The 23,848-nt window shown below is 46.3% G+C and overlaps 1 protein-coding gene across 2 annotated transcripts in view; it reads left to right on the forward strand.

The window, feature by feature from the left end:
* The window catches only part of LOC147630596 (alpha/beta hydrolase domain-containing protein WAV2-like), a 74,955-nt gene that overhangs the window by 15,415 nt on the left and 35,692 nt on the right, over nt 1–23,848 (forward strand). The window lies entirely within an intron of this gene.

Raw genomic sequence — 23,848 nt, forward strand, 5'->3', positions numbered from 1 at the left:
GATGCCCCTTTACATCATAAATTTCATTATATGGAGGGGTTTGCAATAATGTGTATCAGGAAATCGCCTTTTGAGAGATCCAATGTCTCTTAAAAGTTATCCTTCCAGTTCATAAGCATCTTGGGAGCATGCTCGTCTTTGAGAGCTAATCCAAGGTCAAGACTATCTGCAGCCTCTTAACATTTTTCTCAGTTTTTAGACACAAAAGATGGGATAAATCATAATGCCTTGAGCTCTTTATTGCTTTTGGAGAGATTCAAGGTTTCTCAAAAGTCATCCTTTTCAGAACGATCCCTCCACTTTGTGAGCATCTTGGGAGCATGCTTGTTTGTGAGAGCTTATTCAAAGACAAGACTGGTTCTAGCTTCTTAACATCTCTCGGTTAACTGACACAAAAGGCGGGATAAATCATTACATTTAAAGCTCTCTCTCTCTCTCTCTCTAGAGAGAGAGAGAGAGAGAGAGAGAGAGAGAGAGAGAGAGAGAGAGAGTTGTATTAACGTCTTCAAAAGGCCAAAATGACTTATGAGACCAAAAGGTTACATCATATCCATGAGGTACATCATCCTGGGTACAAAATGGTAATAAAGAAAGATAAGAAAATTCTGGAACTATAAAATCTGATCTAGGTACATGAGCAGAGAGCTCTCATATCATGCTAATACATCCCTCATGGGCTGCTGTGACATGGTGCTCAAGGTGGTATAATTGAGCTGGTGCGAGGTGGTCCTGCAGATGATGGGAGATGATGGCCCGGATCCTCCTGCGGTGGCGTGGCCGTGGGCAAGGGCCATGGGGTATGGGGTGTCGAGCTTTGCATAACTCAGTGGAGTGTCACCTCTCTGGGCCGAGCTCTTGCACTAGCCTGCGGTCTCGGTATGATGGGTGGGTCGGCCCTTGGAGTGCTGGTATGGAAGAAGTCGGTGAGAGCTCTGTGTGCTGGTCCTCGAGCAAGTACAGCTGATCTGGATCTCACGAAGGATTCCCTGTGTCTATAGAGCTCTAGAAGAAAAAGTCCCAGGCATCTCCAGGAAGTCCATGATCTTGGAAAGTGGTCTGAACCCAGCTCGGAAGAGGCAGTGGAACCTCCCCCAAATCTCATAGTATACAGGGCATCGGCATATGTAATGATCCTTTGTCTCAGGCTGGGTGCATGGAAGCCATGGAGTTTCGAAACGGGTTTCAAAGGTTTCAGGAGGTTTCGGTCCATGCATGAAACACCGTCTGAGAGGTTTCGTAAAAAACTCAAAGATAAACATATATCTCTAATATTTATATATATATATACCTAGATAATCCAAGAACATGCCCAAATTCATCTTATAAGAAAGTCCAAGTTATAAACTCATGGTAGTCATCTAAATATTGATGCACATTGCACAAGATATCAAATTAACACATCAAAATGAATTGTAGATGAGCTGTATTATCTACAAGAGAAGTCATGACCATCTTCAAACTTGAACTGAATAAATCACAGCTACACATCAGTTGTAACACAAGTCATTCTCTATAAGAAATCATGGCATGAACATTCAAACACATCTTCATATAAGACAAAAACACATGTTCATGAATCACGATTCATAGATGAACAACGGGAGAATAGTCACTAGAGCCATAAATGAAGAGTCAAGAAACCCACCAACGTTTAAAAAAAAAGTTTTAAAAAAAGCCTTCAAAGAAACGCGAGCTTCAAACATGAAACATTTTCCCAAGATCTTTCATGGAAGTTTCTTGGCAACAATGTCTGTGTGACAGAGCTGGCATATCCTGTCCTTTGGTGTGGCCGCCCTAGGCCCATATCTGGCAGTCTTTCCCATAGCCTGTGCCGATATGTCACTGTCTGGAATAGAGCCTATGTCACTATCGGTGCAGCCCCCATCTCTGTCCGCACAATCTCATGTGGCATTGATAGCTTACTTCTAATCATGCGCGAGATCATTGCCACTAGGGGCCTCTCCATCGGCTTCCACCCATCATATACCTCCTCTGTAAGTATCTGTCTTGGCCGGCTCTCTCCTTTGTCTCCTCCTGTGGTATAAGCTGGGATCCCAGATGGGGGCACCATACAGTAGTGCAGGTGTAACTAGAGTATCAAATAGCCAAAGCTTCGTCCTCGGCTCCTGAAATTATATCTGTGAGCATTGCCTCTCTAGCGAGCCAAGGGTTACATATCCCCTCATCAATCTAGCTTCGGCCGCCTTCTGTAGAGAGAGAGAGAGAGAGTAGGGAGTGAGAATAAGTAGCCAAGTAAGAGCAAAGTCTAGCATGAAGCCACAGGAGCAAAGGGACTTATCCCACTATACATTTGAATGTACAACATCTAATGGCCTTGCACTGACATGCTTTTCATGTGGGAAAGCATTTTTTGCCTGCTTACCAAAATGGCATGCTTCATATACTTTCTGTATACCATCAACCTTAAACTTTGGTAAACTTGCAACAATATTTTGGGTCTACATAGACTTCAATCGTTGTATATTCACATGACTAATGTGCTTGTGTCATATGTCAATATCTGCAATGACAGTTGTCCCATGTGTAAATATGGTTGCCTTTACCTCAGGCATATTCACAATGAGGAGATTCTCTCTGAGATTGTGAATGTCGGCTCCAACCAAGAGTCACACCAAAATGAAAATATTGCACTGTACTTGTGCTCGTTAGTTGACCGCATTTCCAGCTAACATCCTGCCATTTCTGTTACCCTTTGCAACCAAGTGACATTGATTTTTGAAGTGTCATTTTGTTTTTTATAGCCATCCTTTGCCATGTGCCCTCAATAATAGCACTCCATGCTATTTGCACTTTGATTTCTTTACCAACTACCTCGGTCTCTTTGGCTTCCCTTGCCTCTAGACTGGCCTCTTTCATTTGTGTATGATTGTTGTTGCTGCAAATCATTGGATTGTTGTCCAGAATTCTGGTTTCCCTCGACGACGACCTCTACCTTTGCCTTTACCTGAGTTAGAGTAGAAGGCCTGTTCTGATGTGTTCTTTCTTTGTGAAGAAGAGTTCTCACCTAGAGGCTTTTCTTCTATTATCAGTATAGACACCAAGTCTCGAAAGTTGGGAATATTCTCTTTGATTGCAATAGAGGTCGTACTCTTTACCATGCCCATTCAAAGAGACACTTACCAAATCATCATCTTTCACCGATACATTACCTTGCAGTGACAAAACGGAGACCGAAACGCGATTTTGGTTACAAAACTATAGTACAAAATAGTGCGTACCACATAGGCATCTCCAAGTTTGCTAAGACAGCTTCTCAAGCGGAGATGTGTAGCTCATGGAGCTACTGAGGGATGTTGTACCTAAACCAAGAAGGGGAAGAGATGATGATGCTCTTACCTGTGTATCGCTTCTTTGCTTGCTTGTTCTTGCCTCTTGCTTGTCTCCTTAGCTCTCACACGAACCGGAGCTCTGATACCATAAAGAGAATGCGGGAGAGAGGAAGTGCTTGAGTTCCTTGCAAGCAAACACACGCACAGAAGAGAGTGCAAGACGCAAGAGAGAGATGGATGGTTGAATTTTCTTCTATCTTTTTCTCTTCTCTACAACCATATAACTAAAAGATGAGAGTACATACATAAAGGGAAAGTACTCTCCTACAATAACATACAATGGTCGGTTCATAGTGTGAATCCGACTATATGAGTTGGTGCTATAACTATGTCATAACTCTAGTATTGCAAAGTGGTGGTCACACAGTGTGTCATCCATTGGTGGCATATCGATCATAATTTCACCAACCATGCCAGTGTGGCATAAGTGCGGAAGCTATCACCCAGGCGGGTCATCAATGTCCGCCGTAGCACTAGTTGAGCTCGATATCTCAATATCCAGGGCTTCTCATGTAAGGCCCTCTATCGTTTCTTCTTGTGCTCCCGTTCCATCAGGCAAGCAAGCGAGCCTTGCAGCTACATGGCATCCAGGCAGAAAGGCACAGGCAGATGCGGCTGTTGCTCGTTTCTTTTATAGTTGTGGCATATCTTTCAATGCTGCAAGATCTCCTTATTACAAGGAGATGGTTTAGGAGATTACAAGGTTTGGTCCCACTTATGAGCCACCAAGCTTTGAGGCTTTGAGGACCAAGCTTTTGCAGGATAAGAAGGCATCCATTGAGCTAGCATTGGAGACTATCCGGGAGGGGTGGGAGAAGCATGGAGTCACTCTCATTGGAGATGGTTGGAGTGACACAAGGTCTCGCTCCATGCAAGGCATCGTTGCATACTCATAGGGTAAGTCATACTTTCAAATGTCTTGCAGTTAATTGGAGATGGAGAAAATGCCAATAGGGTAGCAAGAGAAATCATTGAGGCACACTATCTCCACATTTGTTTTAGTCCATGCATTGCCCATTGTCTTAACTATCTCTTGAAGGACATTGGGAAATTACCTCACTACTTGCCTGTCATTGAGATGGGGAGAGAGGTGGTGACCATCACACGCTATCATTACATTCTTGCAATCTATTGCAAGATTGGCTCCAAGGATATATTGAAGTACTCCGATATACGCTTTGCCTATAACTTCTTGATGTTAGAGCGGCTAGATGAGTGCAAGAATGCATCGAGGTAGCTTGTGGTGAGTGATGTGTGGGTGCATTGGCCATAGTCCCACTCTAGTGCAGGTATAGGTTGCTCCGAGACTGTACTCGATGAGAGCTTATGGGAACAGGTTCATCATGTGCTTGCTATTGTCTCACCTATCATTCACATGATGAGACTTGTTGATGGTGATGACCCTTGCATTGGCAAGGTATATGAGGGACTGGATAAGATGGTGGAGCACATTAGGGAGATTGAGCTAGATGCTGAGAGGTTTGAGGACTTGAGGGAGCTATGCGAGTCACGGTGGGATAGTTACTACTCACATTTGCAGGCAGCAGCATTTGTATTGGATCGAAAGTTTCAAGGCAAGGGGCAGAAGACCGATGGAGAGGTGGCCAGAGGGTGGGAGAAGACTCTCCAGAGATTGCTGCTAGATCAGACTCAGAGGAGAACCATCAAAACTTTGTTGCTTCTTGGAATCTAAGTTCTCACTCTATCCAAGCAGTCAACACACATGGGTGCAAAAAACGGTCCTACCATCTGTCTTCTACCTAGTGATGCCCAAACCTTGCCATGTGTATAGTTTGCACATATGCCGCTCAGCCTCACCACCTCTTGTTGTCGCAATGCCCAAATCGGCAAACGTTATCTCTTGCCGCCAAGCGTGGCCAATCCAAGTGTAACATGCAGCGGAAGTATTCGTATTGGAGGATCCTGTCACACAAATGCTCACACCGTCTTCTGTATCCCGAGTTTCGCGAGTTTAGCAATCCACTTTAATACTTCAAACTTTAGAGAGATATGAGAGAGAGAGATGAGAATTGTACACCGTATGGGGTCCCGAATTGCCCACTGAAGGGCCCCCTATCCCGTTACCGAGATCGTATTTGCTTTATTATTTTTAAAGAGACCGACGGTGTGACTGACGATAAGCCAAACGCAAGACCTCTGAAGACCAAGTGTTGGGCTGAACTGTACACTGTTGTAGAAGCACCAAAGATGTCCAATCTCGAGCCTATGCACTCTTCCCAATGGAATGAGGGAGGGATGCAAAGCTAGGGCTAAGAGAGGGGCTGTTTGGGACTGTTCTAGACTGAGTATGAATGCTGTAAATGCTTATGAGTGCTGTGTTTAACCTTCACCAAGTGGTTGGAGCAAAATGATGATATGATGAATGCTGAGAACTGTATGGATGCAGAAAACACAAGGTTTACTGATGGCTGAATGCTGAGAACTGCTGGGTTTGCTGATGGAGGGCTGAATGCACAAGCGTTGATGCTCCTCTTGCTGTAGGATGCCACGCTTCTCCAAAACGCATGGGATTGAAGTGGATGCAAGGCTGAATATGATGCGCCTGAATGCTCTTTGCTGAATATGAATGAATGAATGAATGATTATGCAAGGGCTCTATTTATTGAAAGAGTGCATAGAGTGGAAGCAAAGAAAGAAAGAAAGAAAGAAAGATTTTATTAACGTCTTCCAAAAGACCGAACTCGGCCTATGAGACAAATCCTCTGTCATCCCAACAAAATGAAAAAGTACTGAACTAAAAAGCTGAATCTGGATGTGCAATAAGTACAATGAGTGGGGGAGGGGATGGAGCTCTACTACTAGGAGAATGCAAAGCTATATGCATGGAGTATACAATCATGATATGCAACCTAGCTAGCTCCATCCTGTACCATACTGGGGGTATAAGATGGTACACATCAATGAAGGGGGTGACCACAGCTCCCTGAAGAACATGCCTGGGTCTGCTCTGAAGCGAGCCAGTCGCTTCGCACCCTCTCTGTGAAACTGAGCTCTGATCTCTGTCATCTCTCTCTCTGGTGGTATAGGCGTGGTGTCCGAAAGCTAGGTGAATAGAGAGTGCAAGAGACAGAGAGATATGGAGCAACTATGCTGAATATAGTGAAGCAAAATAGTCCCAAGCAAGAGACACAGATAGTCTCATAAGTGAGGGAGCAAAATATGTACAAGACTGAATGAAAAGTGAGAGGCCAGCCCCACCTATTTATAGGTGAGGAGGGCTGGCCGACTGGAGCTGAATATGCTGGCCGACTGGAGCATATGAGCTGGCCGACTGGGAAAATACCAAACAGGTTGGGAAAAAACCCATAAAAATATGTAAAGTAGGGGTGGCTAGCCCACAATCAAAGGCCATGCAAAAGGGACCAAAAGGACACCAGAAATGGGCAGAAACTGGGGATGTATGTGCTAACATTTATATGGACCATATGAGCCAGTCGACTGGCTACTGAGCTGGCCGACTACTCATGTCCAATAAATAATACATAAATGTGTATAAAATGCTGGGAAAAATACCAAAAAAATGTCAGAATACGCAGCGGAGATGATGACCAGATCTGGGAACATGAGAGCAAAAACGCAGGCAGAAAAACAGCACAAGAGAGAGAGAGATGTAGGCGTGTAACTCTGCTCTGATATACACAAGAAGATTCCGAATATGATACAAATAGTGGTATGGGGCTGGGTGCCTATATATATGCCCCCACATCAGCAGTCGACCTGCTGTAGGGCAGCTGACTGGACACAGGAATCTCATGACTGGATAAAACACAGTCGGCCAGCATCAAGATAAGTCGGCCAGCAGCAGCAGGAGAGTCCCACGACTCATGAGGTGCAGTCGGCTATCTCACAGATGCAGTCGGCCAGGCTCAGTGTCCACCTGCCACTACAAGGCTGCCTCCCAAGCCACAGAAAAATGGGGAAAAATACGGGGAGTGAGGAAAAATGATAAAACACCTGATAAGGGCGGGCACACCCACAACAAAGGCCCTGGTGTATAAATCTAGACAGGAGATGACTTCTAACACCCCCTCTCAGCTCCTGGCTGTGTAACCAACCACTGGGAGCTGGGGTGCCGCCTGAGCAAATCCTGAGATAGCGACTTCGTGAAGAGGTCCACCGTACTGTCCTCCGTCGAACAGAACTCTAGCAAGATGTCATCAGCAACGATCTGTTCACGAACAAAGTGGCTCTGGATGACCATGGGTTCCTCCAGTGGAAGCCCAAACCTGCCATGCAACCTCTGCATCTTCACCACCTCACAAACAGCCCGGTACTCTGCCTCTGTTCTCGACAAGGCAAAAGATGACTGTCTCCAACTGCTCCGTAAAACTGCTCCTGGGCCTGAAGTAGATCCCCTCGTGTCCGGGTCTCCTCCCCAAACGGAGTCACTCCTTCCGTGGAGTCGGACTCCATCCAGCAATCCCCCTCCTGTGTACAAGAGTCCATGATCCTTCGCATGCCGCAGAAACCACAGGAAACGCAATCCTGCCTCCCAAAGAGACATCTGCAACTATGAGCTCAACTGCCTCATCAGGAAGCTCCCGTCCAATCTGGTGTCCATCAACCAGATCAATGAACCATACAGCTTCTGAGTCACAGAGACATCACACTGCTCACAAGGATCAACACCTGTTACGGTGCACAAACAAGGCCTGGAAACCTGATGAAACCTGCCAACCACCCCCTCTGAATCCGGAACCACAAAGCTTGGAGAAACCACCTCCTTCTGCAAGTAAGCACCTGTCACCTGCCTGGCTTTTCGAAAGGTCCCCGTGGAAAGAACATCCTCATCTACTGGAGGTTTATGCGGGACGTCAGAGCATAAGTGACCTGTTCAGCTTCCTCTGACTGTCGAACACAAGAACTACCAACATCAGTACTGGAAAGTTCCTGCCAACTGCTGCCATCTACTGGTAAGCTATCCACCATCTGGTCCCGGAAAGCCTGTACCTGCAGCGTATCCACACTTGAGTAGCCATTACCAGACTGCCACTCATCACAATCCTGAGGACCTGTGAGAGAGAGTGCTGAAAGCCTGTAAACTCCATTCTCCACTCCACCTTCCCAAACCACTTGGCCTGTTGCTTTGTCCTGGAGAGCAACAAAATGCTCATCAAACTCCACCCGTACTCCAGGCTTGCAAACCTGATGCACTGACAACAGATGAAAACCAAGAGCCGGAACATACAACACCTGGGAGGAATGCTTCCCCCCTCTGCCATCGGGAACTATCTCCATCTTGCCCTCACTGTGAACTGGGATAGTGGATGTATCCCCAGTAAGAATATGACCAGAACACCTGCAGAGATCCTGTAAACCGGAACGGGAAGGAGTCATGTGCCTGGAAGCACCACTATCGAGAATCCACTCCCGAGTATCCGTTGCGGAGAGTCCTCCAATCTCCTCCTTGCCTGAAGAAAATGAAACATCGGTGTCCACCACCTCCAGGTGCACAAAAGCCGGAGTCTTCATGATTGCTGCTGAGGAATCTTCACCCTTCTCGGTCTTCCGCTTGGGACACTGCCTCCAGTAGTGGCCTTTCTCGCCACAGTCATTACAGGTCCTCTCTGCCTTCAGTTTCTCGCGGTCAGCGTCGGACTTCGTCTCAGAAGACTTCTCCGATGAAGCCTTCCCTTTGCCCGAGTTACGGCCTTTCGACCGTTGGCCAGTAAAGGCCTCCGAACCTCCACCCTGAGGAGGGTTCGTGAATCGTTCCTCTTGGTCCAGGACCATGGGCACAAGCTCCTCCCACGTGATGGTGCTGAGCCTGCCACTGGTAATCAAAGACGAGTAAAATGCTGAGTACGAAGAGGGCAAGTGTGACAGCAACGTGATGGCCATGTCCTCTGACGATATCTCCTTCCCAGCTTGAAGAACTTCCTGCTGAAGAGCCTGCAGCTTGTTAATATGCTCCCGCATCGTGGACGACTTTGCAGGTCTCATAACCCGCATCTGTACTTCCAAGGAAATCCTCTTCATGGGCGATACCCTGTTGTAAAGTGAGGCCAAATGCTGCCATATACCTCTGGCCAACGTCATATGCTTTACATGATTGATTACCTGCGGTGTGCAGTTGAGGAAAATAAACGAACGGACCCTGGCGTTGACACGATCCCACATCTGTGTCTGAGCCTCCCGGTCCTTTCGGGTTGACGGTAACTCCCCTTCCTCTACTTCCGGCCGTGGAACACCAACAACGACGAAATCGGCGAGGTCGTAAGACTCCAGAACGGATTCCATCATCACCTTCCATATGCCGTAGTTGCTCCCGTCCAACTGACGGTCCACCGGGAACGTGGGGAGTGTTGGGATCTTCACATGTCTCTCGCCATCTAAAATAGATCTGCCATGGCGGGGATGTACTCTGAAAAGGGTGGGTGGGTGGCAACAAAGAAGAACTAAAACCTGCAAGTGGCTGTCCAGCAAATCAGCCCGCCTTCCTCTTGCTTCTCCTCTTCCCGAACAGTCCAAAACAGTTCACCAATCAGCCACAAAACAGTCCCCCTCTTGCTCACACAAATCCCAAGACCTATCTAGAGCCTAGGCTCTGATACCATGTCAGAATACGCAGCGGAGATGATGACCAGATTTGGGAACACGAGAGCAAAAACGCAGGCAGAAAAACAGCACAAGAGAGAGAGAGATGTAGGCGTGTAACTCTGCTCTCATATACACAAGAAGATCCCGAATATGATACAAATAGTGGTATGGGGCTGGGGGCCTATATATATGCCCCCACATCAGCAGTCGGCCTGCTGTAGGGCAGCCGACTGGACACAGGAACCTCACGACTGGATAAAACACAGTTCGCTAGCATCAAGATAAGTCGGCCAGCAGCAGGAGAGTCCCACGACTCATGAGGTGCAGTCAACTATCTCACAGATGCAGTCGGCCAGGCTCAGTGTCCACCTGCCACTACAGGGCTGCCTCCCAAGCCACAGAAAAATGGGAAAAAATAGGGGAAAAATACGGGGAGTGAGGAAAAATGATAAAACACCTGATAAGGGCGGGCACACCCACAACAAAGGCCCTGGTGTATAAATCTAGACAGGAGATGACTTCTAACAAAAAATCCTAGTAAATATCTTGTAAATATCTTGATAAATACTGGATGGTATCTGGGGTTCTTGCAATGGTCTAGATGCTATGCATGAATGATGTGCAATATGCAGGATGCTTTCTAATGCAAACCCTAAGGTTTCTGATGACTGTATATGCATGAATGCGTCTTTTTAAGTGGGTTAAGGGACTTAGACTGACTGACTGACTTGCTATGGCATAGAATGACCTACGTAGCTCGTACCTGACTTATCCAGGATTGAGGATTACAATGGGGTCACGGCGTACGACAAATATCATCCTGAATGGAACTAATACTGTATAATGTTGCACTGATGATGATGATGAGCCAATTTGTCACCATGCACTACAGTGCAGAGTGCATGTGACATTCCCCCTTGCTTAGCTTGGCGGCAGGTTCATGGCTTCCAAGTAGTCTGCCAACAACTGGGGGTACTCTTGAAAGAACTCCTCGTCTAGCCATACAGCTTCGTGGGTGCCTCGATCTCGGAACTTCGTAGAGAACTGACGTATCCGTCGACCGGAACCATGCTTCCAACAATGAAGAAGGATTTGCTCGGGCTCGATGACATCTGCTTCGTCTACCACGTCTGGCTGCTGTTCATCTGAAACATCAAACACTTCTGGTCCAACATATGGTTTTAGCTAAGAAACATGGAAAACATCATGCATTGTCCAACTGGTAGGCAACTTTAACTTCATGGAGACATCACTTAACTTCTTAACTATTGGAAAAGGGCCAAAACTACGGAATGAAAGCTTGGGACAACGCTTGCCCACTTGTTTCAATCTTTGTTTCATGATACGCAAATAGATCCAATCCCCTTCCTTGAAGTGGACATCTCGTCTAGACTTATTTGCCTGTATGCTATATGCTTCCTGTGCTTTGGTCAAGCGGTCCTTGACTAACTCAATGATCTCGGAAAATGCTTCCGTGGTTTTATTAGCCTCTAGAGATGGAGACACCAATCTCGTCAAAAGAGGAGAGAAACGGCGGCCAAAGGCTGCTTCATATGGAGTCCGTCCGACACTGGATAAATAGTGTCGTTCAAGATAGCTTGGACCAATGGAAGATAATGTTCCCATTTGGACTGCTGTTCATGACAATATGACTTGAGAACATCAAAGGCCAACTGGTTATAAATTTTTGTTTGGCCGTCTATCTGCGGATGGAATACACTAGACAACTCTACAACTTAGTTTCGAAGTTTTCAAATAATGCCCTCTAGAAATGTGAGGTAAACTTGGAATCTCTATCGGATGTAATGGTGCTTGGCAAACCACAAATTGGGTACCAATGCTTGAGAAACAGACGGGCTACGTCCTCGGCTGTGGCTGTATGCTTGCATGGGATGAGCATGCAGAATTTACTGAAGCGATCCACAATGGTGAAACAGTGAGTGTTACGGGATCCGGTGGATGTTGGTAGAGGCCGTACAAAGTCCATAGATATGTTGATGAAAGGTCCGTCGGGGATAGGCAAAGGTTGAAGTAAAATAGTCTTCTTTGTATGTGGAACCTTTACTTTTTGACAAATCTTACAGGCTTGAACATGTGAATATACATCATGCCTCATCTTTGGCCAATAAAAGGACCGTTCTAATTTCTCGAGGGTACTGTTGATACCCCTATGTCTTCAACTAAGGCGTCATGGGCATCATGGAGAAGAGCGGAACGCTTTTCCCGAATGACACAGAGGTGGTTCTTGAAGAACAACCAACCATTCTATACTGAATAATGGCCTGGCTCAGAATTGAGGGCCAAACTGTACTGAGTACCAAACTCAGGGGAGTCGACATATTGGTCTTTCATGCTATCTAAGTTCTTCCCCGTGATTTCAAGAATGGTAGATTCTTGGACTGTCTGGATGCTGGCCTTTCGACTAAGAGCATCTGCTACTACTGGGTTATGCTTACCAGGGATGTATTCAATCATTCCTCCAAACTATTGGAAGAGTTGACTCCACCTGGCCTGTTGATCACTCCACTGGACACTTGGCATAGTTTGAAGCCACTTAAGTGCTTGGTGGTCTGTTTTCACTTTTAAAACCTGTCCATAAAGAAAAGGCTTCCAATGTTTGTGCACTGTGATCACATCCAAAAGCTCTTTGTCATATACCGAATAATTCTTTTCGGCGACATCCAACTTTCTATTGTAATATGCCATGGGTCTATTGTCCTGTTGGAGAACTGCGCCTATGGCTATATTTCTTGCATCGGTAATGACCTCAAAAGGTTCATCCCAAGATGCTAACTTTAATACAGGCGTTTCTGAGGCGGCTTTCTAGAGTGCACGGAATGCATCAAGCGCGTTGCCTGTAACGGAGACTTTCTGCTTGCGAGTCTTCACCCCCTTGAGCAAGTCGGTAAGAGGTGCTGCAAGGTTGGAAAACTGATGGACATGGGTACTGTAGGCCTGACAAAGACGTATGAATGAGCAGATTTCTTGGGCGGTCTTAGGAACCCAATCTAAGATTTCCTGAACCTTTGATGGATCCAGTCTATAATCCCATCGGAACCGATGATATAGCCCAAATATGAACTTCTTGAACACCAAAGACAGACTTGTTGGCGTTTATGTAGAGCTCATTATCTTACAAAAGTTTCAAGACTTTCTCCACATCTTTCTCATGCTGCTCCGCAGTGAGACTGAGAAGACTAGTATGTCATCAAGGAATATGAAAACACACTGTCCAACGTGGACTGCGAGAATCCTAGACATCATCTTATTGAAGGTTATGGGTGTATTTGTAAGCCCAAAAGGCATGACTACGAACTCGTAGTGACTACGCTCTGTCCGGAAAGCTATTTTTTGGAATGTCAGCTTAAAAAATGCGGACCTGATGGTAACCACTCTTGAGGTTGATCTTAGTGAAAAATTTAGCATCGTCTAAACGCTCCAAAATGTACTCTATCCTTGGTGTAGGAATCTTATTCTTGATGGTGAGTTTATTTAATGCCCTGTAGTGTACACAAAGGCGTGCAGACTTGTCCTTCTTTTGGACAAATAGGATAGGCGTAGCAAATTGTTGTGCCTTCTAAGAAATGTGGGTGTGGAGACCAAGTGTGAACCCATCCACATCCAGATGATATCGGACTAATGTGCAGTTTAATTTATTAGCCAATTGGGGAGAGATGGCGTCTTCAGAACTGTCCATATCGAAAAGGACTACAAACTGTCGGCCCTTGGCAGAGCCATAAGCTCGGATGAGGCTTTTCTGTGCAGCATTGCTCTCACTCTCCTGCGTAGCATCAAATACCACGGATGGCATAGGATGCATAGAAGATAAAAGTTGAACCGCATTGGTAGTAGTAGATGGGGCTGGAGGAGCTGGGGAGGCTGTGGCAACTGTGGCAGAAGGGGCTTTAGCGGCTTGTTCCTCTTGCCATTTGTGGCAATCCTTCTTACCGTGCCCTATGATGTGACAGAAAAAACATCTGTTTTCTGACTGATACTTCTTTTGCTCCTCTGGAGAAAGATAACCTCCATTAATGCTTGCTGTAGCCTTTTCATTAGGGGTTTTCTTAGGCTTAGATTCTATATCTTTCTTACCTCCTAAACTGGAGCTATTACTGCCGTCCTTCTTAGCATCTTTAGAAGATGTATTACCTTTTCTTGGCTGTGCAGTGGATTGCTGCTACTGGGGTTTGGTACTGGACTGAGATGACTACTTGGGCTTGCCTCCGTTCATCTTCATTTCTTCATTCTGAGCGAGAGACAAAGCCCGGTTATATGTACTGGGTACAAACTGTGAACTGAATGTTAGAATCCAATCCACAAATGATTTGCTCCATCTTGGCCTGCCCAGATAGCCCTAACTGCTGTGCTAAAGTAATAACCTTGCCAGAAAACTGAAGGATTGGGGATCCGTTCTGTCTGAGTCCATAGAACTCATCTGCCAGACTGGTCATGGAGCAGGAGGAACATGGTCTTCAGGTCATGGACAAAGGTATCCCAGCTAAAAGCTGTGACACCTGTGGTTTGGTCTGTATAAAGATTAGACCAATGCTACCACCAAGTGACTCCCACACCAGTGAGAGGGGGAGCCGCTACGTGGACTCTATCCTGAGGATTTGTGATCCTACACCAGTGAGAGGGGGAGCCGCTACGTGGACTCTATCCTGAGGATTTATTGGGGCGGGAGGAACATGGTCTTCAGGTCATGGACAAAGGTATCCCAGCTAAAAGCTGTGACACCTGTGGTTTGGTCTGTATAAAGATTAGACCAATGCTGCCACCAAGTGACTCCCACACCAGTGAGAGGGGGAGCCGCTATGTGGACTCTATCCTGAGGATTTGTGATCATAGCTAATGGAAAATGAGCAGTAAATTGATGAATAAATTGATTTACTGCTAAATGATCACACTTACCATCATACTTACTGAAATTTGGTTGACTGCGAATGACGGTAGTTGATGCTACGGACTGTTGGCTAGTGGCACCTGAGGCAGGAAATGCTGAAGAGAGGTGGTGGTATCTAAGATGAATGGCCTCCTTTTCCCTTTGGTGCTCGAGTAACACACGTTCTCAATTGAGCTCTGGTTGGTGCTCATGAGCGGCGAGTTCCAGCTTGACGCCGGTCTTCGTCGATCCTGCGTTGGGCTTCCTCATAGTCCCGTCTTTCTACTTTTTCTTGTTGCTTTCTAGCTTCTGCTTCTGCTTTTTCTTCTCTCCTTCGGGCCTCGTCTTCTCTCCTTTGTTGTTCCATCTGAAAGAAGAGGGAGATGTAGTCGGGGGCTGTTGGAGGCGAAGGAGGACGTGCTGCTGCTGCCTCCAAGAGTTGGAGACGCTCCATGAGTAGTTGGTTCTGAGCTCTAAGAAGAGCTATGGTATCTGAGGTAGTCGGAAGAGCAAGGTCTCCTTCGGGGGAGACCTCTTCCGGTTGATGAGTACTCTCTTTTGTAGACAAGATGCTGCAATTGGTCACCGGTGGTCGTGCCGGAACGCAATTTAACTATCCAAGGATGCCCTCACGCTAGGATACGGTGTGTGTGGACAAGTTGAATCTGATACCAATGTAACATGCAGCGGAAGTATTCGTATTGGAGGATCCTGTCACACAAATGCTCACACTGTCTTCTGTATCCTGAGTTTCGTGAGTTTAGCAATCCACTTTAATACTTCAAACTTTAGAGAGATATGAGAGAGACAGATGAGAACTGTACACCGTATGGGGTCCCGAATTACCCACTGAAGGGCCTCTATCCCGTTACCGAGATAGTATTTGCTTTATTATCTTTAAAGAGTCTGACGGTGTGGCTGACGATAAGCCAAACGCAAGACCTTTGAAGACCAAGTGTTGGGCTGAACTGTACACTGCTGTAGAAGCACCAAAGATGTCCAATCTCGAGCCTATGCACACTCTTCCCAATGGAATGAGGGAGGGATGCAAAGCTAGGGCTGTGATAGGGGCTGTTTGGGACTGTTCTAGACTGAGTACAAATGCTGTAAATGCGTATGAATGCTGCGTTTTACCTTCACCAAGTGGCTGGAGCAAAACGATGATATGATGAATGCTGAAAACTATATGGATGTAGTAAACGCAAGGTTTACTGATGGCTGAATGTTGAGAACTGCTGCGTTTGCTGATGGAGGACTGAATGCACAAGCGTTGATGCTCCTCTTGCTGTAGGATGACACGCTTCTCCAAAACGCATGGGACTGAAGTGGATGCAAGGCTGAATATGATGCGCATGAATGCTCTTTGCTGAATATGAATGAATGAATGAATGATTATGCAAGGGCTCTATTTATATGGACCATATGAGCCAGTCGGTTGGCTACTGAGCTGGCTGACTGCACATGTCCAATAAATAATACATAAATGTGTATAAAATGCTGAAAATGCTGGGAAAAATACCAAAAAATCCTAGTAAATATCTTGATAAATACTGGATGGTATCTGGGGTTCTTGCAATGGTGCATGAATGATGTGCAATATGCAAGATGCTTTCTAATGCAAACCCTAAGGTTTCTACTGACTGTATATGCATGAATGCATCTCTTTAATTGGGTTAAGGGACTTAGACTGACCGACTGACTTGCTATGGCTGAGAATGAACTACGTAGCTCGTGCCTGACTTATCCTGGACTGAGGATTACAATGGGGTCACGACGTACGACAAATATCATCGTGAATGGAACTAATACTGTACAATGTTGCACTGATGATGATGAGCCAGTTTGTCACCATGCACTACAGTGCAGAGTGCATGAGACACGAAGTCCATTGTCATTTGATTCATAGGTGATGGACATAGTTTCCTTCAATCACGCATGCAGCTGTTTGAGAAAAAGGGCTGGCTCACGAGCATGTGTTTCTACTATGTTCCTTGCCTCTCAATGGAGCTTTGATAGGGGTCAGAGTCCCATTGGTATCTGGTTGCTCATATGCTAATTTAACATGATGATTGCTTCATCGACACCGCTGTTTGGACTTCATCGTACATGGTCCTCGTCATAGTGCGTCAAGTTACACCTTGGGTGCATTTGCCTGCACACATTTTTGTAACATTCCCCTCACGTATCAGGTTGTGGTGTTTATGTGGGTGGGCTTTTACTCCACCATTAAACATGTGTGTAGGAGAAAGTTGTAGGAGCCATGTGGTGCATGGTGCATTAGGTTAGGAATCAAGCGGGCGGAGGGTTCGACTGTCACGTGCACGCCCGTGCCATGGCTAACCCTGTGCAGGAACAGTCTTAATCCTTGATTAGTGTAACAGTTAGGACAGCATATAGTGTCAGCATCAGTAGCAGAAGTATTAATATCAGAAGAAGCATCATCATCTTCAGTAGCATTAGCAGCACATCATCAACAGCAGCATAACCATCAGCAAAACAGCATTGACATCATCAGGAGCCCATGAAGGAGGTGATGGGGCCTGTCGCCTGGTAACAGGGGATCCATACAGCAGTCGGCGGAGTGGCCAGCAGGTGTGGATAGGGCAGAAGGTACAAATACAACATATATGATTATTTGTCCAACAAAAGTGGCCGACAGCATTATATGCTGGCCGACTGTACCTCATCATGATATATAAGCATTGGGCATCAGAATCAGCAATCAGTTCATTAGTTCATCATTCCATCATCTAGCCTCTAGTAGAATATATGTAGAAGGGGCCAAGGTCAACCCCTATGGGGCTGACCACAGGCCTACATCATGTACTAGCAGTAAGCAATCTTTTGTACCATAGTAATACAAGAAAACCTGAACACTAATCTCTCTCTTCTTGTCTCTCCTTTGTGTCTTATCTCATGTTAATTAGCATCAATGTTCTTAAGTATGCTTAGAAGTTAGAGCTGTGGATCAATACAACAAAGCTTCTGTGCATACAACATTGGTATCAGAGCATTCAGGCTCAACCACTAAGCTATGTCCCAAGGAAGGTGTATAGTTCTAGCAAGTTGGATGCAGCAGGGTAGTAGATGGAGTGGTGTGCAACAGGCGAAGCTAGAGGATGCAGTCCTTGAGGGTAGGTACGTAACCTCAATAAGCTCTCAGATCAGTTCCAAAGGCCTAGCAACATGCATGATCAGTTTCGGCAAGTGACCCACCATTGTGTCAAGGTTAAGGAAAAGCAGGCATGGGGACATCATTGAAGAGATGCTCAGTTCTTCATCAAAGACTTGGAAGTGGAGATCAGGAGTGAAGGTGTTCAGACCAAAAATATCAGTCAGTAGAAGTTGGTAGGCAATAGAAGTCAAAGTCAGAAAGGAGCGGCAGTTCATGGTCGAGTCCAAGGAGGAAGGATGACAAAGTTCCATTGCATCATCAAGTTTAGCAGAAGGGAATGTCACGTGCACGCTCGTGCCATGGCTAACCCTGTGCAGGAACAGTCTGTTAGAAGTCATCTCCTGTCTAGTTTTATACACCAGGGCCTTTGTTGTGGGTGTGCCCGCCCTTATGAGGTGTTTTCCCATTTTTCCCCACTCTCCGCATTTTTTCCCTATTTTTCCCATTTTTTCTGAGGCTTGGGAGGGCTGCCAGAGGGTGCCAAGGGCAGTACAGTGTTGGCCGACTGGGTGTTTATCAGTCGTGGGCACTCTTGCTGCTGGCCGACTATTTTTGATCAGTGGTGGGCACCAGTTTGCTGGCCGACTGCATTTATGCAGTCGTGGGACCTCTTTACTCAGTCGTGGGCACTTTAGTGCTGGCCGACTGCCCTTCCAGGGAGGTATATATAGGTCCTCAGCCCCCATACCTCATTTGTATCATTCCTCGGGATCTTCTTGTGTATATAGAGCAGAGTTACACGCCTACATCTCTCTCTCTCTTGTGCTGTTTTTCTGCCTGCGTTTTTGCTCTCGTGTTCCCAGATTTGGTCATCATCTCCGCTGCGTATTCTGACATGGTATCAGAGTCCTAGGCTCTAGATAGGTCTTGGGATTTGTGTGAGCAAGAGGGGGACTGTTTTGTGGCTGATTGGTGGACTGTTTTGGACTGTTCGGGAAGAGGAGAAGCAAGAGGAAGGCGGGCTGATTTGCTGGACAGCCACTTGCAGGTTTTAGTTCTTCTTTGTTCCCACCCACCCACCCTTTTCAGAGTACATCCCCGCAATGGCAGATCTGTTTGAGATGGCCGAGAGACATGTGAAGATCCCGACACTCCCCACGTTCCCGGTGGACCGTCAGTTGGACGGGAGCAACTACGGCATATGGAAGGTGATGATGGAATCCGTTCTGGAGTCTTACGACCTCGCCGATTTCGTCGTTGTTGGTGTTCCACGGCCGGAAGTAGAGGAAGGGGAGTTACCGTCAACCCGAAAGGACCGGGAGGCTCAGACGCAGATGTGGGATCGCGTCAACGCCAGGGTCCGTTCGTTTATTTTCCTCAACTGCACACCACAGGTAATCAATCATGTAAAGCACATGACGTTGGCCAGAGGTAGATGGCAGCATTTGGCCTCACTTTACAACAGGGTATCGCCCATGAAGAGGATTTCCTTGGAAGTACAGATGCGGGTTATGAGCCCTGCAAAGTCATTGACGATGCGGGAGCATATTAACAAGCTGCAGGCTCTTCAGCAGGAAGTTCTTCAAGCTGGGAAGGAGATATCGTCAGAGGACATGGCCATCACGTTGCTGTCACATTTGCCCTCTTCGTACTCAGCATTTTACTCGTCTTTGATTACCAGTGGCAGGCTCAGCACCATCACGTGGGAGGAGCTTGTGCCCATGGTCCTGGACCAGGAGGAACGATTCACGAACCCTCCTCAGGGTGGAGGTTCGGAGGCCTTAACTGGCCAACGGTCGAAAGGCCGTAACTCGGGCAAAGGAAAGGCTTCATCGGAGAAGTCTTTTGAGAAGAAGTCCGACACTGACCGCGAGAAACTGAAGGCAGAGAGGATCTGTAATGATTGTGGCGAGAAAGGCCACTACTGGAGGCAGTGTCCCAAGCGGAAGACCGAGAAGGGTGAAGACTCCTCAGCAGCAATCATGAAGACTCCGGCTTTTGTGCACCTGGAGGTGATGGACACCGATGCTTCATTTTCTTCAGGCAGGGAGGAGATTGGAGGACTCTCCGCAACGGATACTCGGGAGTGGATTCTCGATCGTGGTGCTTCCAGGCACATGACTCCTTCCCGTTCCGGTTTACAGGATCTCTGCAGGTTTCCTGGTCATATTCTTACTGGTGATACGTCCACTATCCCAGTTCACAGTGAGGGCAGGATGGAGATAGTTCCCAATGGCAGAGGGGGGAAGCATTCCTCCCAGGTGTTGTATGTTCTGGCACTTGGTTTTCATCTGTTGTCAGTGCATCAGGTTTGCAAGACTGGCATACGGGTGGAGTTTGATGAGCATTTTGTTGCTCTCCGGGACAAAGCTGAATGGGAGAGAGAATTAGGGTTAGAGTTCATGTGGGAGACATACACAGAGAAACAAGGGAGAGAGAGAGTGAGAGTTGTGGGGATAAGTCAACTCACCAAGTGTTGAGTGTGTGACTCCCCTATCACACATGTATATTGCACTAGTACACATAGTGCACTTAGTACATTAAAAGTACTAAGTGTACTATGTACTATAACTTATGGGCTTGTACACACTATAAGGGTGGGCATAATGCCTTTACCCCAACAACCTCCCACTTAAAGGCAAAGTGCCCTTAAATGAAGGAAAAGAAAAAATCAGCATGTACATGATAATATACAAGGCCATATCAAGGCTGAAGTTAGCCTCATCCAATGCCCATCAAGTGTCTGCAATGAGCAAACCGCTTAGGAGGCACTCTTTGTCAACAGATCAGCCGGGTTGTCATCCGTATGAATCTTAACAAGCTGAATTTGCTTGTTCTCTATCACCTCTCTGATGAAGTGATACTTCACATCCACATGCTTCGTCTTTGCATGAAAGACAGGGTTCTTTGCCAACTGGATGGCACTCTGACTGTCACAATGCAACAATGGAATATCACCTGTATAACCCAAATCAACCACTAACCGAGATAGCCATAATGCCTCCTTGCAAGCCTCTGTGGCTGCAATATACTCGGCCTCTGTAGTAGATAAGGCAGTGCACTTCTGCATCCTAGATATCCATGACACAGCACCTCCTGTGAATGTAAATACATAACCGGTAGTAGACTTCCGGTTATCTGGATGACCGGCATAATCCGAATCCGTGTAACCATGCACTAATGCATCCTGTTTGCCAAAACAAATGCACATATCCTGTGTGCCCTTCAGGTATCTCATGACACCTTTCACTGCTTCCCAATACTTCTTGCCAGGGTTGGCCATGTATCTAGAAACCACTCCCACTGCAAATGCAATGTCCGGCCTAGTAGCAACCATGGCATACATGAGACTGCCACAAGCTGAAGCATACGGAATCTTGGCCATATCAGCCCTGCCACTATTTGACTGTGGGCTGTCCATAGCACTGAGTTTCACATATGGAGGCAAAGGAGTACTAGTCTTCTTCCCCCCGTCCATATTGAACCTCTGCAAAACTTTGCCAATGTATTCCTTCTGAGACAAATACAACACATGCTGATTTCTGTCCCGAAGTATCCGCATACCCAAAATGTGATTTGCATCACCCAAATCCTTCATATCAAAGGTTTGATGCAGCCTCTTCTTCAAGGCATCCATCTCTTTACGAGATTTCCCGGCAATCAACATATCATCAACATACAAGATGAGGATCAATAGACTGCCATCCAAAGCTTTCTTGGTGTATAAGCAGTGATCTATGTCACTTCTCCTGAATTTCTGTGATTTCATGAATGTATCAAATTTATGATACCATTCCCTTGGTGCCTGTTTGAGCCCATAAAGACTCTTTTTCAGCTTGCATACAAGCTTCTCCTTTCCACTCACTGCATAACCCTCTGGCTGTTGCATATATATCTCCTCATGGAGATCACCGTGAAGAAAAGCAGTCTTCACATCCATCTGAATCAAGTCCAGATCATCATGCGCAACCAAAGCTAACACAGCTAAGTGTGGTCATTTTGACCACTGGAGAGAAGATCTCATCAAAGTCCACACCATATTCTTGCTTGAAGCCCTTAGCCACTAACCTGGCTTTGTATCTTGGCTTTGCATCTGGTGCAACTTTGAGCCTGTAAACCCATTTGCATGGCAAAACCTTCTTGCCTGCAGGCAAATGCACCAACTTCCATATTCCATTTTTGTGCAGAGAATCCATCTCTGACTTCATGGCACGCTCCCAAAGAGCTTTGTCTGCCCTCTGTAAAGCCTCCTTATAACATGAGGGCTCCCCACAGTTGTTGAGCATCAAGTAGTCAACCCCTGGAACAAACCTGTCAGGGGCTCTGGAGGGTCTAGTGGACCTCCGTACCCAATGACCATCATTTGCAGGTTGCTGTCCAGCCTGCATATCACCTATTGGTGGCTGCTGTTCCATGCCATAAGGCTGAAATATCATGCCCGGTATCTCCTCTAACTGTGGTATATCCATAGGGATATCTTCTGCCATCTCTGGCTGTCCATTTGGACCATTTTCAGCACCATTTAAGGGCTGGTTTTGCTGCTGTAATGGCTGATTTACAGCCCTTGGTTGTTGTCCATGATGTCCATCATCATCAAAGATGACTCTGCTAGGCTCCTGTTGCCTTGCAGGCTCCTTATACATGCATGTTTCATCAAAAATGACATCATTGCTGCGTATAATCTTTCTATTCACGGGACCCCAAAGTCTATACCCTATTTCACCTCTGTCACCATATCCTAGGAATATGCATTTGTGAGACTTAGGATCAAGTTTGGTGCGCATTTCCCTGCGTATGTGCACGTACGCAACGCAACCAAACACTCTCAAGTGCTTGTATGACGGAGGCTTCCCTGTCCATACTTCCTCTGGCACTTTCCCACCAAGCCTCGTGTTAGGTGACCTGTTTATAAGATGAACGGTTGTAATAACAGCTTCAGCCCAAAAACCATGAGGTAACGCAGCATGTGACAACATAGAACGGACCTTCTCCTGAATGGTCCTGTTCATCCTCTCTGCTGTCCCGTTTTGTGGAGGATCATAAGGAGTAGAGAGCTCCCTCTTGATGCCTTTAGCATCACAAAAGTCCTGAAACTGTTTGGACATATACTCTCCACCATTGTCGGAACGCAAAGCCTTCAGTGTTTTGCCAGTTTGATTCTCAACAAGAGCAACAAACTTCTGAAACACTGAGAATGTATCACTCTTCAAACGAAGAGGATAAACCCACACCTTGCGTGTGGCATCATCTATAAAAGACAAAATATTTTGCCCCTCCCAAAGAAAGCTGAGGCATCTCACATACATTTGTATGCACAAGCTCTAACTGAGCATCTTTCTGTCCAAGAGCTTTCTTGTGGGGGCACTGTAGTTGCCTACCATATATACAATGCTCACAAAACTGAAAACTTGAAAACTTTAGAGAAGGCAAGTAACCCAAACGAGATAATTGCTCCATTCCTTTGACACTCATGTGTCCCAACCGGCTATGCCACATAGAGATTTTCGGCAGCTCGGTTGCATTTACATTAGCATGGTGACAAACACCTGCATGCATAAAGTAAAGAGTGTCCACCTTAGAGCCTCTGGCAACAACCAGTGAGCCCTTACTAATCTTCCACTTTCCACGACCAAATGTGGTAACATAATCAGCATCATCAAGCTGTCTAGTAGAAAGCAGGTTCTTCTTGATCTCAGGCACATGCCTGATATCATGGAGCATAAGCTGTGAGCCATCTGAAAACACAAGCCTCACATCACCTCTGCCAAGAATCTTGCATGCATGGTTATCACCCAAATAAACTACTCCTTCATTGCCAGCAGTATACGTGACAAACAAGTCTTTGCAACCTGTGACATGAAAGGAGGCACCTGAATCAATGATCCATGAGTGCATACCATGACCATCTCCTGTAAGAAGTGAATGGGCATCAAGTGAAGA

Source organism: Cibotium barometz, chromosome 16 (assembly GCF_041138505.1).
Source record: "Cibotium barometz isolate CiBa-2024 chromosome 16, ASM4113850v1, whole genome shotgun sequence".
NCBI lineage: Eukaryota > Viridiplantae > Streptophyta > Polypodiopsida > Cyatheales > Cibotiaceae > Cibotium > Cibotium barometz.